Here is a 17,547-nt window from a genome sequence, read left to right as displayed (position 1 = left end):
CATGATGAGAGGAGCCTGGCAGGCTACATTGCAAGAGATTGCAAGGAGTCAGACACCACTGAGTGACTAACACTTTTCAGTTTCCAATAAAGGAAAGCATTTGTTAATATCTATCTTTGATTGTTTGGTGAGTCAACTTAGGAAGGCAAGAGTCCATTTTCTTTTCAAGCTTTTCCAATATAAATTCTATTTTTGTTTTTAATATAAAGAGCAGCCTACATAACAATAATAAAGATTTCATCCTCATCAGCAAAACAGGCCTTGGCCTGCTAAGAACCTGAAGGAGAGACCCTCCAGGGAAACCTCAGTAGGAGGCAAAGTGTTGATGAGTCAGCTTGTGGCACACTGTCTCTGCCTTGATACTAAATCAGAGCTTCAGTTAATGAGTAGGATTGCTTTGTTGCTGAAGCACTTGTTTTGAGAGTGACCATAGGTCTGAGGGTGTAGATATTAATAAACTCTAAGTAAAAAAAAATAACTCTTTTTTTTTGGCACTATTTGTTTCAAAATGTGAAGTGCTACTTATGGAAAGCTAGACAAGCTGTTATTTGGATAATTATTCTCTCACTGAAACTCCACTGGTGGGTATAGTTAAACTAAAAAATGATACTGCCTTTCTTGCTCTAAACTGTTTGACTGGGCTGTTTACATATTAAGCTGTGCCAAGCCTAATCTTCCTCTCAAAGCCTGTGTTTTGCTGATTCTTCAGGTGATTCATCTACCATATACACATGAAAGTTATAGTTCACAAGGTTGTTGTTAAAATTAATTAATGTTTGCTGTGTACTTTATGATCCTCAGATGAAAGGCATTAAGGAAATGCGGTGTGTCTACATAAAACAATAAGATCAGTACACATTGTAAAGAATGTTGGGATCTTTCTGAATGAAAGGTGAAGTATTAACTTCAGGTTATTTTTTATTAGTGTTTGTAGAAAAATCAAACAGCATTTGGAGGAATATAATGAAACTTAGTCAACAAAGGTCCATCTAGTCAAGGCTATGGTCTTTTCAGTAATCATGTATGGATGTGAGAGTTGGACCATAAAGAAAGCTGAGCGCTGAAGAATTGATGCTTTTGAACTGTGGTGTTGGAGAAGACTCTTGAGAGTCCCTTGGACTGCAAGGAGATCCAACCAGTCCATCCTAAAGGAAATCAGTCCTGAATTTTCATTGGAAGGATTGATGTTGAAGCTGAAACTCCAATACTTTGGCCACCTCATGCGAAGAGCTGACTCATTTGAAAAGACCCTGATGTTGGGAAAGATTGAGGGCAGGAGAAGGGGACAACAGATGATGAGATGGTTGGATGGCATCACTGACTCGATGGACATGGGTTTGGGTGGACTCTGGGAGTTGGTGATGGAGAGGAGGTCTGGCGCGCTGTGGCTCATGGGGTCGCAAAGAGTCGGGACATGACTGAGTGACTGAACTGAACTGAACTGAATGAAACTTAAGAAATTTTCAAGTAAACATGTAACTGACAAAAGCAGACATAATTCTGTTGTAGACTAAGGAAATACAGACTAATGATACCTAAATATCAAAAAGAATGAAAGAAACAAAGAAAGGAAAAGGGGGGGGAAACACATACTCAATGTTCAAAGAAGTCAGACAGAAAATAAGAATGATTCTTGGTTCTCAAGATTCTTTTCCCATTGAGACAAACAACTCTAAACTGGCCCCGAAAGAGTATATCAGAAATGTTTGATCTTATTTTACTCTGCATAGTTTTACACCTCGTTGATGGCAGGCTGTTCAAAGAAAGAGAGGAGGGTGGAAACACTGGGTAAGCATAAACATCAGTGAACAGAGGAGACCCCCCGAGAGTTATTTTTAAAGCCATCCTTTATTTCCCTCCTCTTGATAATGAATGTCTAATAATATTTCCTCTCAAATATCACTTCCTCCTGCCATTCACACCTGCCTCACCCCAGCTGGATCCCTCAGTATCTCAGAGCTGGATTGCCACAGTAGTCACCTGGCTGGCATCCCTGAGCACTCACTCTGTATACCAAATTTATCCTGTCTAAACCCCCTTCCTGCCTTTGAAGGTCTATTATCATCAGGCCCCCTCTTCTCACCCTGTGTAACTCTCTATTCAGCTACATTGTTCTCCTTGGAGGTTATTCCCTCCTTCAAAATCTTTAAACCACTGAAAAGTACTATCCTTCCCCTACACCAATCTAAATTAAAACCATTCTCAAGGTTTCTGGTCAGTTTTAAAGCCTTCTCTAACTATACCAACTCTCAACAATACTTTGTCTTTTCTGATATTTTTGACATCTAGGCACCTAGAGTTTGTGCCACAGTCTTTGTTTTTAATGCAGTTTTATTTATTTTTGGTTTTGCAGGGTCTTCCTTGCTGCTTGGGCTTTTCTCTAGCTGAGGTGATCAGGGGCTACTCTCTAGTTGTGATGTGCAGGCTTCTCATTGCAGTGGCTTCTCTTGTTGCAAAGCATGGGCTTCGTTGCAGAGCACGGGCTCTAGGGCGTGGGGGCTTCAGTAGTTTCGAACATGCAGGCTCTAGAGTGCGGGCTCAATAGTTGTGACCGATGGGTTTAGTCGTGCCAGAGCACGTGGGATCTTCCTGGAACAGGGATCAAACCTGTTGCTCTTATGTACACAACGAGACTGTCATCTTGAGGACAAAGACTGGGGTTTTTTAAATAAAATTTTAAATTAATAAATTAATTGATTGATTTTCGGCTGCGCTGGGTCTTGGTAGCTGCACATGGGCTTTCTCTAGTTGCAGTGTGCTGGCTTCTCATAGAGGTAGCTTCTCTTGTTGTGAAGCATGGGCTCTAGTTGTCCACAGGTATCTGGAATCTTCCTGGACCAGGGATCAAACCCATGTCCCCAGCATTGGTAGGCAGATTCATAGCCACTGGACCACCAGGAAAGTCTGAAAAATATTGTTCTTGATATACATTTGGCGTGTCACAGAGTGAAACACTTAACAAGGAACAAAGTAAACATTTGTCTGATTGGCTGATCCTAACTCTGGTCTACTGTTGTCTCTCTTTGAAAATAGCATTGTGGGGTGGGGGCGGGTTCATAGTATATTTCACCCTAATATTGGGGGTAGAGCCCTCTGGGTCCTGGCTTTAGGAGGGAAAACTCTCATTTTAGAGTTTACATCTTGAATCTTCCTTTGTTTTTTGTACCCCTACTCCTTCTCGGTCACGAAAACTGAATTTACCAATAGAGGCAACTTTAGCAAATGTTCTCAAGGAGAAAACTCACAGCTCCTTGTAAAACTGAGAGCTCTTGACTTTATTCAGAACTTGGTCTGAATATTCCTAACTTTCTTGCCAGCTTCTATATATATATATATTTAAGATCTTTTAAAAAATTATTTATTTTTGGTTATGCTGGGTCTTCATTGCTACGTGTGGGCTTTCTTTACTTGTGAAGAGTGGAGGCTACTCTTTGTTACAAAGCACAGGATTCTCATAGTGACTTCTCTTGTTAGGTGGTTGCAACACTCAGGCTTAGTAGTTGCGGTTCACTGGCTCTAGAGTAGTTGCAGGCTTTAGTTGCAACATGAAGTTTTCCGTATTGAACCCATGTCCCTGCACTGGCAGGAAAATTCTTATGCACTATACCACCAGGGAAGTCCCTACAAGATAATTTTTTTTTAAGATAATTTTTAAGAAAATATTTCAACCAACATTTTTTCTTGCTTTCAACAGGAGGGTCTAAGTTTTTCTTTGTTTATGTTATTAAAAAGGATCATATAATATCAATACATGGTTTCATAACTTGCTTTTTAATATTCACAATGTATAAAGAACATATCTTACTTAAGGAATATGTGTCTGCAATCATCAATTGTTTTTTCATTCAACAAATATTTCCTGAAGACCTGATATCTATGAGATATTTTTGGTCCCTAATGATACAACAATGGATAATACACAGTTCCTACATGTATGAAACTTAAATACTAGGGGAGGGGAAATATCAACCTATTCAGTTCAGTTCAGTCGCTCAGTCGTGTCAGACTCTTTGCAACCCCATGAACTGCAGCACGCCAGGCCTCCCTGTCCATCACCAACTCCTGGAGTTCACCCAAACCCATGTCTACTGAGTCGGTGATGCCTTCCAACCATCTCAACCTCTGTTGTCTCCTTCTCCTCCTGCCCTCAATCTTTCCCAGCATCAGGGTCTTTCCAAATGAATCAGCTCTTCGCATCAGATGGCCAAAGTACTGAAATTTCAGCTTTAATATCAGTCCTACCAATGAACACCCAGGACTGATCTCCTTTAGGATGGACTGGTTAAATCTCCTTGCAGTCCAAGGGACTCTCAAGAGTCTTCTTCAACACCACAGTTCAAAAGCATCAATTCTTCAGTGTTCAGCTTTCTTTATAGTCCAACTCTCACATCCATACAGAACCAGTGAAAAAACCATAGCTTTGACTAGACGGACTTTTGTTGGCAAAGTAATGTCTCTGCTTTTCAACATGCCGTCTAGGTTGGTTATAACTTTCCTTCCAAAGAGTAAGTGTCTTTTAATTTCATGGCTGCAATCACCATCCGCAGTGATTTTGGAGCACAAAAAAATAAAGTCTGTCACTGTTTCCAATGTTTCCCCATCTATTTGCCATGAAGTGCTGGGACCAGATGCCATGATCTTAGCTTTCTGAGCACTGAGCTTTAAGTCAGTTTTTCACTCTCCTCTTTCACTTTCATCAAGAGGCTCTTTAGTTCTTCTTCACTTTCTGCCATAAGGGTGGTGTCATCTGCATATCTGAGGTTATTGATTATAACACAGTAAACTATATAATTGGGCTTCCCAGTTGACGCTAGTGGTAAAGAACCCATCTGCCAATGTAGGAGCTGTAACAGACATGGGTTCAATCCCTGGGTCAGGAAGATCCCCTTTAAGAGGGTATGGCAACCCACTCCAGTAATCTTGTCTGGAGAATCCCATGGACAGAGGAGCCTGGCGGGCTATGGTCCATAGGGTCTAAAAGAGTTGAATACCACTGAAATGACTTAGCACACACCACAAGCTATATAATTACAAACTTTCTTATGAAGAAAAAATATAGAGTATTATGAGACAGGCACTCAGTTTAGACTGAGAAGTCAGGGAAGGCCATTCTGAACAAGAAACATTAGAGACTAAAAGATGAATAAGAATTAGCCAGGTGAACAGGGAAAGGAAGAACTTCAAGGCAGAAGGGACAGCATGTATGACGTCCCCGAGACAAGAGGGAGCATGTCATGTTTTGAAGATGAAATCAAGCAGAGAAGTTGTAGCAGAGATCCAAGGGGGAGAGAGTGAGACACAAGCTGGAGAAATAGGCTGGGGCCAGATCATACATGGTCTTCTATGCTCTATTAGTCAGCTCTGGCTGCTACAAAAGACTGGGTGGCCTAAGCAACAGAAATTTATTTTCTCACAGTTCTTCAGGGTGAAAGTCCAAGATCAAGGTGCCAGCTAGCATGAGCAGGATCTGGGTGAGTTCTCTTACTGGCTTGCAGATGGTGGCCTTCTGGCTGTGCCCTCATGTGGTAGGGAGAGAGCTCTGGTAGCCCTTCCTCTTTTTATAAAGAGCATTGGTGCTATCAGACCAGGTGTGTGTTAGTCACTCAGTCATGCCTGACTCTTTGCAACACCATGGGGTATAGCCCACCAGGTTCCTCCATCCATTGGAATTTCCAGGTAAGAATACTGAAGTGGGTTGCCATTTCCTTCTCTAGGGGATCTTCCTACCCAGGGATCGAACCCAAGTCTCTTGCATTGCAGGCAAACTCTTCACTGTGTGAGCTGCCAGGGAAGCCCTATCAGATCAAGGCTCCACCCTTCATCTCAAATACCTCCTTAAAGATGCTACAACCCATACAATCCATGGGAGGTTAGAGCTTCAACATATGAATTTGGGGAGGTGACACAATTCAGCCTGTAGCATATGCCATGGATTTCAAATTCATTTTAAGTGTGATAAGAATCCATTGAAGAGTTTCATGCCAGAAGTGACATGATCAGTTTATGTCTTGAAAGAATCAGTGTGATTCTTTAAACACAGAAGTGGAGAGACCAGTTACAAGACTAAATAGCCAAGATAAAATAAGGCAGCTGGGGCCTCTTTGGTGTCAGTGATGAGCTGAGGGAATTCAATGCATTCTAGGACAAATTTAGGAATAAGCATTGTCACCGTTTAGTGATTATCTGGATGTGAGGAAGACCTGAGTATAAAGGAGGTGTCTAGATTTATGGCATAGGCCATGACTGGATGGTGGCATAATTTACTGAGGTTAAGTTCAGTTCAGTTCCTCAGTCATGCCCAACTCTTGCAACACCATGGACTGCAGCAAGCCAGGCTTCCCTGTCCATCACAACTCCTGGAGCTTACTCAAACTCATGTCCATCACGTTGGGGATGCCATCCAACCATTTCACCCTCTGTTGTCCCTTTCTCCTCCTGCCTTCAATCTTTCCCAGCATCAGGGTCTTTTCCAACAAGTCGGTTCTTCCCATCAGGTGGCCAAAGGATTGGACTTTCAGCTTCAGCATCAGTCCTTCCATGAATATTCAGTACTGATTTCCCTTAGGAAGGACTGATTGGATCTCCTTGCAGTCCAAGGGGCTCTCAAGAGTCTTCTCCAACACCACAGTTCAAAAGCATCAATTCTTCAGTTCAGTTTTCTTTGTTTGTTCAGTTTTCTTCTTTGTTCAATTTTCTTTATAGTCCAACTGTCACATCCATACCTGACTACTGGAAAAACCATAGCTTTGACTAGATGGACCTTTGTTGGCAAAGTAATGTCTCTGCTTTTGAATATGCTGTCTAGGTTGGTCATAACTTTCCTTCCAAGGAGTAGCGTCTTTTAATTTCATGGCTGCAGTCACCATCTGCAGTGATTTTGGAGCCCAAGAAAATAAAGTCTGTCACTGTTTCCAATGTTTCCCCATCTATTTGCCATGAAGTGATGGGACCGGATGCCATGATCTTAGTTTTCTGAATGTTGAGTTTTAAGCCAGCTTTTTCACTCTCCTCTTTCACTTTCATCAAGAGGCTCTTTAGTTCTTCTTCGCTTTCTGCCATGAGGGTGGTGTCATCTGCATATCTGAGGTTATTGATATTTCTTCTGGGAATACTGATTCCAGCTTGTGCTTCATCCAGCCTGGCATTTCATATGATGTATCCTGCATATAAGTTAAATAAGCAAGGTGACAATATACAGTCTTGATATACTCCTTTTCCTATTTGGAACCAGTCTGTTGTTCCATGTCCAGTTCTAACTGTTGCTTCTTGACCTGCATACGGATTTCTCAGGAGGCAGGTCAGGTGGTCTGGTATTCCCATCTCTTGAAGAATTTTCCAGTTTGTTGTGATCCACACAGTCAAAGGCTTTGGCATAGTCAATAAAGCAGAAGTAGATATTTTTCTGGAACTCTTGCTTTTTTGATGATCCAGTGGAGGTTGGCAATTTGATCTCTAGTTCCTCTGCCTTTTCTAAATCCAGCTTGAACATCTGGAAGTTCATGGTTCGTGTACTGTTGAAGCTTGGAGAATTTTGAGCATAACTTTGCTAGTGTGTGAGATGAGGGCAACTGTGCAGTAGTTTGAGCATTCTTTGACATTGCCTTTCTTTGGGATTGGAATGAAAACTGAACTTTTCCAGTTCTGTGGGCACTATGAAACTATGAGCCATGCAATGTAGGACCACCCAAGGCGAAGGGTTATGATGGAGTGTTCTGACAAAATGTGGTCCACTGGAGAAGAGAATGGCACACCACTTCAGTATTCTTGCCTTGAGAACCCCATGAACTGTATGAAAAGGCAAAAAGATAGGACACTGAAAGATGAACTCCCCAGGTCAGTAGGTGCCAAATATCCTACTGGAGATCAGTGGAGAAATAACTCCAGAAAGAATGAAGAGATGAAGCCAAAGCCAAAACAACACCCAATTGTGGATGTGACTGGTGATGGAAATAAAGTCCGATGCTGTAAAGAGCAATATTGCATAGGAACCTGGAATGTTAAGTCCATGAATCAAGGTACATTAGAAGTGGTCAAACAGGAGATGGCAAGAGTGAACGTCGACATTTTAGGAATCAGCGAACAAAAATGGTATGACCTAAATAAAATCCCTTACATTTATACAGTGGAAGTGAGAAATAGATTCAAGGGATTAGATCTGATAGAGTGCCTGAAGAAGGAAATGGCAACCCATTCCAGTGGACAACTTATGGACAGAGGTTTGTGACATTATACAGAAGGTAGGGGTCAAGACCATCCCCAAGAAAAAGAAATGCAAAAAGGCAAAATGGTTGTCTGAGGAGGTCTTACAAATAGCTGTGAAAAGAAGAGAAGCAAAACGTGAAGGAGAAAAGAAAGATATACCCATTTGAATGCAGAGTTCCAAAAAATAGCAAGGAGAGAAAAGAAAGCCTTCCTCAGTGATCAATGCAAAGAAATAGAGGAAAACAATAGAATGGGAAAGACTTAGAGATCTCTTCAAGAAAATTAGAGATACCAAGAGAACATTTCATGCAAACATGGGCACAATAAAGGACAGAAATGGTATGGATCGAACAGAAGCAGAAGAAAATTAAGAAGAGGTGGCAAGAATACACAGAACTATACAAAAAAGATCTTCATGACCCAGATAATCATAATCATGTGATTACTCACCTAGAGCCAGACATCCTGGATTGCGAAGTCAAGTGGACCTTAGGAAACATCACTACAAACAAAGCTAGTGGAGTTGATGGAATTCCACTTGAGCTATTTCAAATCCTAAAAGATGATGCTGTGAAAGTGCAGCACTCAATTTACTGAGGTGAGAAACACTTAAATTGCAGGTTTGGACCAGGAAGAAGATAAATTTCAAAATAAGTCTATTTTGAAATACTGAATTTGAGATGTCTACCAGACATCTAAGTGAGATGTCAGGTAAGAAATATATGGATCAGAGGCTCAGGAGATAGATCTAGGATAATGATACAAGGATGAGGGCATCATCAGTTGGTACTTAAGATACAGGAGTAGGTGAGATTAGACAGGAAGAGAGAACAGAATAAAGAAAAAAAGTGGGCCTAAAACTAAGCTTTTTTTTTTTTTTTAATAATGAATAAATTTATTGTCTTACAAAAATCATTGTCTAGAAATATGGGAATACAAGAAAAGATATTTGCAGTCAGGTGTCTGGTGGTCAACAGCCAGTACAATTCATAAAGGGGGAAAAATCAAAGATTCCAAACCCACATGACAAATTCTTCCCAACAGATGTTAAAGCTTTTAACCCAAAAGGTTTGTGTAAAACTAAGCTTTGAAGAACATAATTTCCTCATCAACACTTTATGATGAAAAACTTTAAACATAAGGAGTTACCAAAAAAAAAAAAAAAAGGAGTTACACTGTGAGTATCCATATACCCACCACCAAGATTCTATAACTGGCTTTTCACTATATTTGCTTTTTCCCATTTCTATTTATTTGTCTTGTCTTCTATCCATCGATCAAGGTATCTTATTTTTGATGCATTTCAAAGTAAGCTGCAGATATTAGTACATTTCACCCCTAAATGCATGCACATCAACCAGAGTTCAATATTTATCTATGGGACTTTTTAAATTGAAATTTATGTATAATGAACATGTTCCATTTGATGAATTTTAACAAATGTATAATTGCCTGTTTAATGTAAATTCCTATCAATATATATACATCATGACAACCCCAGAAAATTCCCTCAAGTCCCTTCCAGTCAGTCTCTACACCCTCTCCCACAGAGGCAACCATATTTCTGATATTTTTCCACCAAAGATTGCCTGTTCTAGAATTTCATATAAATGGAATTATATAGTATATACTCTTTCTTATATGTAAGGCTTATTTTATTTAGCAAGATGTTTTTGAGACTCATTCATGTCATTGCAATTAGCTTGTTCTTTTTTCTTGATGAGTATTACTACATTGTATGGTGACACCCTTGTTAGATTTTCTTCTATTGATGGACACTAAAATGCTGTTTCTCATGTAAGGTCATCATAAGTGAAGCTGCTATGAACATATATGTATAAATCTTTGTGGACATATGTTTTCATTTCTCTTGAGTAAATATCTAGAAGTGGAATTGGTGATAAGGTCAGAAAGTTGATAGACGGTTTGTTTTGTTTGGGGTTTATGTGTGACTGTGTGACAGAATATTTTACATGTTAGCATCATAGCAAGACAATCCATCCCAGGCATCATCCTGATCTGAACTCCCACCCACTATGTTTACACAAATACTCTTCCATGATCATTTGTGTTAAATATATATAAATAGAGAAAACCCCTTCTGCATATTAGTCTCATCTGAGAAGCAAAATGATGTTTATAGGCATATATAAGAAAGTGAAAGTGAAGTCATTCAGTCGTGTCTGACTCTTTGCAACCCCATGGACTGTACCCCACCAGGCTCCTCCATCCATGGAGTTTTCCAAGCAAGAATACTGGAATGGGTTGCCATTTCCTTTTCCAGGAATAGGCATATACAACAGGTTATCAAATATTTGCTGTGATTCCTTGTGATAAAGTCAATGCAAATTAGTTTTGTTCTGTGACTTTTATATCACCAGTTGAGAACATCTGATGCTTGGTTAGATGTTGCAGAAACAAGGTTACAAATCTCTGCAGAAAAGAACCACAAATGAACACTTCAATTATGAAAGTGGAAGTAACTTTGCACAAAATTTTAAAAATAATTCTTTTTCCATGTAATTTTAGCAAAGGTTTTGCCCCAGATAAAATGCTTGATTAGAAAGAATGCCTGTTAGCAAAATGAGTTTGAGAAAAAATAAAAAGCACTTTGCATTTGTCATAATTTTTAGCTAAGAGAGATATTTACATGGAGACTTTTCCCTTGAGAAATCTGTGCAACATTAGTTTTTAATGTAGACACTAAACATTCTTGGCAGAATAAAGAACACAATCACATCAAAAGCTTGAGAGGACTGCTTATTATTTGAGTATAATCAATGAACTGAGTAACAGAAGGAAACATGTAATTTAGGATATCTTCACTTCAGTTTAAGTGAAATGGATGCAGATGTTAAGTTTTGAGATTGTTATGACTAGGATCATGAAATCAGGGCCCAAAGAAAGAAAAAATCATGGATAATTCCTTTAAAGTGAGTAAACATCAACTATATGAAAAATCAGAAAACGGCTTATTTCTGTGGACCCTTGATTGCTGTACCCTTTCCCTTGTATGTTAAACTATTTTGGCGGTTAACATCAGCAGAGAGGGAATTTTCTGGAAGAACCCTGAGTGGCTTATACTTTTAATAGTAAGGTAGGGAACTGAAGGAAGCTAGATGGCCAGAACCTGGGCTAAAGTCAGTCCAGAAACAGCCTGGTAAGGGTACTGTTGACCTGACCAGTGGAGGCCGGACTCCATCTCAGGATTGTTGCCACTGTTTCGTCAGACTCTGGGTATCACAGGTGTGAGTGGGATGAATTCTACTTACGTCTGTGTAACTCAGTTCAGACTCAAAGTTCCAAGTAACAGCATCCAGCCTACCAAGCTTAGATCACTTTCTCTCACTCTAGGATGCTGTGGGGTAGAGGGGGAGGAGGTGGCGGGTGGAGGGCAGAAGGCAAATATCTGGATTTTCTGCCTGTAGTGGGAAGAAAGATCCTGCCATGCACAAATATTCCCAATTGGAAAATTCCCTAACAGTATAAGAAGGGAAGGGTAAGATGATGAGCAGTCAAAAAATTATAAATATCCATTATAAACATCTATCTTTCAGGGGTATGAGGTGATATAAGAGAATCTTGCTCTGCACAACAGTTACTATACATCATTTCTGCAACTGTAGGCCGTAGGTTAGGGGCTTCCCAGGCAGCTCGGTAGTTAAAAAAAGAATCTGCCTGCCAATGCAGGAGGTGCAGATGTGGGTTCTATCCCTGGGTTGGGAAGATCCCCTGGAGGACGAAACAGTAACCCACTCCAGTATTCTTGCCTGGAGAATCCCATGAACAGAGGAGCCTGGTGGGCCCTAGTCTATAGGGTCGCAAAGAGTCAGACACAACTGCGAGACTGAGCACACATGAGGTGGTAGCTTACAAAATCACCAATTATTGATATAAACATATACATATATACATGTACACACAAGCACACAAATTGATCCACTGAAGTTTTGTTTTGTTTTTTTTTCCAAAGTTTACTGTTCCTACTGAGAAAAGGAAACTTCTTTCTTTTTTCCAGGTCAAATAAAGGGTATGGTCACAGGTGTCATTAAACAACAGCTATATCACAGCACCTAACCTCAGAGAATAAATTTGAAACTAATGTATTTTGATGAAATAACATTGCGAGAAAGCAATTCAGCCATGTAGAGTCATGAGGTTCTGTTTAAGCGACTCCTTTTAAAAGATGCTCCCTTATATAGCTTACTGATGAGAAGGAAATTCTAATAAGTAGCATTGTTCTCCTCTTCACATTGGTTCCTGAATGACCCATTGTGCTCCTTTGATTTTATCTGATATTTTCAAGTCAAAAGTATTAGGAAAATCTGCCCACCTGTGAACTCAGTTTCCTGTTTAGTCTTGTAGGGTCATCTGTTTACATGACAATTACTCATACAGGATTATTTGCAAATATTTTTTTTTTTAAATTTTTCAGTGGGTTTTGTCATACATTGATATTTGCAAATATTATGTCTGCACTGTTATTGTTCTGGATTACTAATTCCTTGAAAAGGCAGGATCTCTGTCTAATTGTGTTTAAGACCAAACATTGGTCATTACATGTAAGCAAGATTTTTAAAGCTGCTGTTGGGCATTATAACAATAAATAGCTTGCCTGGCTACAGCAAATAAAATCTCTTCAGGGAAGACAGGTATGACAAACCACAGTGTGGGGGCCAAATCCAGCCCACCAGCATCTCTTTATGTTTGCTTTTATAAACAAAGTTGTACTGGAATCCAGTCATGTTCATTAGTTTACACATTGTCTAGAGCTGCTTGCATGCTATAACAGACTTGAGTAGTTGTGGCAGAGACCAGATAGCCTGTAAAGCTTAAAATATTTACTATCTGGCCATTTACCAAAAAATCTTGCTGACCATTGATCTATGTCAGTGGCTCAGAGCACAGAATGGGATCTTCTGTAAAATCCCCAAAAAGAAAAACTCCCTGGTCCCACACCAATACCCCAAATCGAAATCTCTGGAGAGCTGGAGATACACAGTTTTTAAAAGTTCACACAAAATTGAGACTCACTAGTCTAATATAATACACAGTACCTAGTAATTTTGGCTTCCTGGATGGCTCAGTGGTAAAGAATCTGCCTGCCAATGCAGAGCAGGAGCCATGGGTTCAATCCTCAGGTCAGGAAGCTTCCCTGGAGAAGGAAATGGCAACCCATTCCAGTATCCTTGCCTGGAAAATCCCATGGACAGAGGAGCCTGGCAGGCTACAGTCCACGGGGTCACAATGAGTCAGACACAACTGAGGAACTGAACACACACAAGCACACAGTATAATTTTAAAAATTTTCATTCACTGAGTGTCTACTACTAATAGATGTTAGGCATTGCACTAGATGCTCAACATGTATTTTCTCATTTACCTACATAAAAACCATCTTAGATACATTTTAATTTAATACATTAAATACACTTAATCCTTATTTTATAGCAAAGGAAATACAGCATTCTAAGGTTAACTTGTACAACACAGCCAGTAAGTAACGGGACAAGGGTTTGCACTAGGTCTTTCTACATGTCCAAGACTGACAACAGAAGAAAAATATACAGGTGGAAAGAGAAACTGGTTTTTATTCCCTGAGATGTGCATTTTCTCTGGGGGAGCTGTAGTATTTCCCATTACTAATGTTACACGGACCTCCGTAAGAATAGTTGGCCTAAGTACGACTTAGGCCTAGGTATAACTGCTGAATTCTACCATTAAAAGAAGGTAGCACATCTGAGAAAACACTGGAACATTCAAATAAGATGTTATTCAAATCTAGAGGATAACAAAAGGGAAATAAACTTATGGAGTAACATAAGGGTGAAAACTCATCTTCAATGAAGAATAAGACATAGGGACATTTTCATATCTGGTTCATGACCTGTCTCCTATTGGTAGAGCTCAACTTTAATCCCTAACCTCTTAGAACATCATAAAGAACTCTAAAGACTCACCTAAGCCCAGATCTTAGAAATTAAGGCATGGAGCAAAAGGAAGTTTCCTCTCCATCTTGCTTACAGCACAACTTTCAAATGCTGGTTTCCTGAATGATTCTTAACTGGTTATTTATAACAAGGTAAATCTAATAATGCCTAAGAAATATTGAACATACTTTTTTTGCTAGATGATATAATTTGGTTACAAAATGTATTTAACCTCAATATATCAGAGCAACTAAAGAGCCTCTTGATGAAGGTGAAAGAGGAGAATGAAAAATCTGACTTAAAACTCAGCATTCAAAAAACTAAGATCACAGCGTCCAGTCCCATCAGTTCAGGGCAAATAGATGTGGAAAAATGGAAAACAGTGACTGGCTTGATTTTCATAGGTTTCAAAATAACTGCAGATGGTGACTGCAGCCATGAATTAAAAGACACTTGCTCATTGGAAGAAAACCTATGACAAACCCAGATGGCATATTAAAAAGCAAAGACATCACTTTGCCAACAAAGGTCCATCTAATCAAAGCTATGGTTTTTCCAGTAGTCATGTACAGATGTGAGAGTTGGACGATAAAGAAGGGTAAGCACTGAAGAGCCGGTGTTTTTGAACTGTGGTGCTGGGGAAGACTCTTGAGAGTCCCTTGGACAGCAAAGAGATCAAACCAATCAATCCTGAATAAAGGAAATCAACCCTGAATATTCTTTGAAAGGACTGATGCTGAAGTTCCAATACTTTGGCCACCTGATGGGAAGAACCGACTCACTGGAAAAGACCCTGATGCTGGGGAAGATTGAGGGCAGGAGGAGAGGGGGTCAAGAGAGGATGAGATGGTTGGATGGCATTATTGACTCAATGGACATGAGTTGGAGCAAACTCCAGGAGATAGTGAAGGACAGGGAACCCTGGCATGCTGCACTCCAGGGGTTACAGAGTTGACTGAGCGGCTGAACAACAGCAACAATACCTATAATTGCTTATTTAGGCAGAGCTCTAAATGCTGTTCAAATCATTAGCTTGATAAAAATGTTTAATCCAATACGTGTAACTCAATGGCTGATTCGTGTCAATGTATGACAAAACCCACTGAAATGTTGTGAAGTAATTGGCCTCCAACCAATAAAATAAAATTAAAAAAAAAAATGTTTAATCCAGTCATACTAATCTTGGGTTTATTCAAGTTCTAGTATCTGTCTTTTGCTAACTCTCATTGTGCTGTGACTTAGATAATTTTGATAATTTGTTTTTTATAATTCTAGTATCCTATTTATTGTTGCTAATTTATGCCTCCCAAAGCATTGATATTTTATAGTGCAAGGAGTAATTAGAAAAAGAAAAGCAGCTTCAGATTTCACTGGGTAGATTTAAAATTGTACTTTAACTAGGGTACCTTTTACTCATTAGTATGATACTGTAAAAATGAGCACTTATAATTGTCATGGGCTGAACTGTGTCTATCCATCCCTCTTGCTCCCACCAAAGTCACAAGTTATAGCCCTATAGTACCTCAGAACATGGCTGAATTCGGTGATAGGGTCTTTGGAGAGATAACCAAGGTAAAGTAAGGTTATAGGGGTAGGCCTTAATCCAAAATACCTAGCGCCCCATAAGAAGAGGAGATAGGACACAGATAGACATGATGTTGAAGACAGAGGGAGAAGATGGCTATCTACAAGCCAAAGAGCGAGGCCTTGGAAAAAACCAAGCCTGCCTACACCTTGATTTTGAACTTCTAGCCTCCAGAATTTTGAGAAAATATCTGTTGTTTAAGCTATCCAAAATGCAGTATTTGTTACTACAGCCCTAGCAAACTAACACAATAATGAAAACCAACAGCATTCCAGTGAGTTTTGCCCAATTTAAAAGTGGAGCTACTTTCTCCTATGACACTGTTTAAAGTATTATAGAACCTAGAATGCACCTCTCTGCCTCAAGTTGTCTGATGCCTCTTTCATAAAGGGGTGCTGTTTACTATTACCCTGGAATGGATCTCAGGAGATCAGCTGAAGTTCAGATATTCTTAATTCATGGGTGGTAGGCCAGTCCAAAAGCAATTACAGGCAGGACTCAGATACATCATTTTATTTAGCTCTTTTGGAATCAAGTCTACAGGAATCTAGTTCCAGAAATCCCAAAACTAACTTGGCTACATCTTCCATGATCATTTTGGATTGTTACCCTGGATCTAAAGCAACCCCTTAGGTGTAGTTTGCAGTTACTACCTCAGGCCTGTTTTGAGATTGAACTGTAAAGATTAAGGGCAGGTCAGAAACTATTGATTTCCTCCTATTTCCTTGGGACACCTTCCTCTATTTCTCACTCCACAGATTAATCTTAATGAACACTGGTAAAAAGTGTAGATTGGGTGAAAATGTAGACTATGGGGAATCTATATACAAGGAAAGGAGGGTGAGAAAGAGAGGACTAATTTGGCCTCCCATAGTTAATTTACCTAAAGCAATTCAGAAAATCCAAATGACTCAGCTCCAGTATCCTCCGTTTTGTGCATGTGTTCATTTTTGAGGCTGCCATTCCCTCTGCATACATAAATAATTTACACTGGAGAGGTCTCAGGACCTAGCCGTACTTTCAGTTCAGTTCAGTCGCTCAGTCATGTCTGACTCTTTGAGACCCCACGGACTGCAGCACGCCAGGCTTCCCTGTCCATCACCAACTCCCGGAGCTTACTCAAACTCATGTCCATCATGTCAGTGATGCCATCCAACCACGACACCCTCTGTTGTCCCCTTCTCCTCCCACCTTCAATCTTTCCCAGCATCAGGGTCTTTTCCAACAAGTTGGTTCTTCCCACCAGGTGGCCAAAGGATTGGAGTTTCAGCTTCAGCATCAGTCCTTCCAATGAATATTCAGGACTGATTTCCTTTAGGAAGGACTGATTGGATCACCTTGCAGTCCAAGGGACTCTCAAGAGTCTTCTCCAACACCACAGTTCAAAAGCATCAATTCTTTGGCACTCAGAATTCTTTATAGTCCAACTGTCACATCCATACCTGACTACTGGAAAAACCACAGCTTTGACTAGATGGACCTTTGTTGGCAAAGTAATGTCTCTGCTTTTGAATATGCTGTCTAGGTTGGTCATAACTTTCCTTCCAAGGAGTAGCGTCTTTTAATTTCATGGCTGCAGTCACCATCTGCAGTGATTTTGGAGCCCAAGAAAATAAAGTCTGTCACTGTTTCCAATGTTTCCCCATCTATTTGCCATGAAGTGATGGGACCGGATGCCATGATGTTAGTTTTCTGAATGTTGAGTTTTAAGCCAGCTTTTTCACTCTCCTCTTTCACTTTCATCAAGAGGCTCTTTAGTTCTTCTTCGCTTTCTGCCATGAGGGTGGTGTCATCTGCATATCTGAGGTTATTGATATTTCTCCTGGCAAT

The sequence above is a fragment of the Muntiacus reevesi genome, chromosome 5 (genome assembly GCF_963930625.1).
Source record: "Muntiacus reevesi chromosome 5, mMunRee1.1, whole genome shotgun sequence".
NCBI lineage: Eukaryota > Metazoa > Chordata > Mammalia > Artiodactyla > Cervidae > Muntiacus > Muntiacus reevesi.
The sequence above is the reverse complement of the archived record's forward strand: the minus strand, read 5'-3'. Positions refer to the sequence as shown.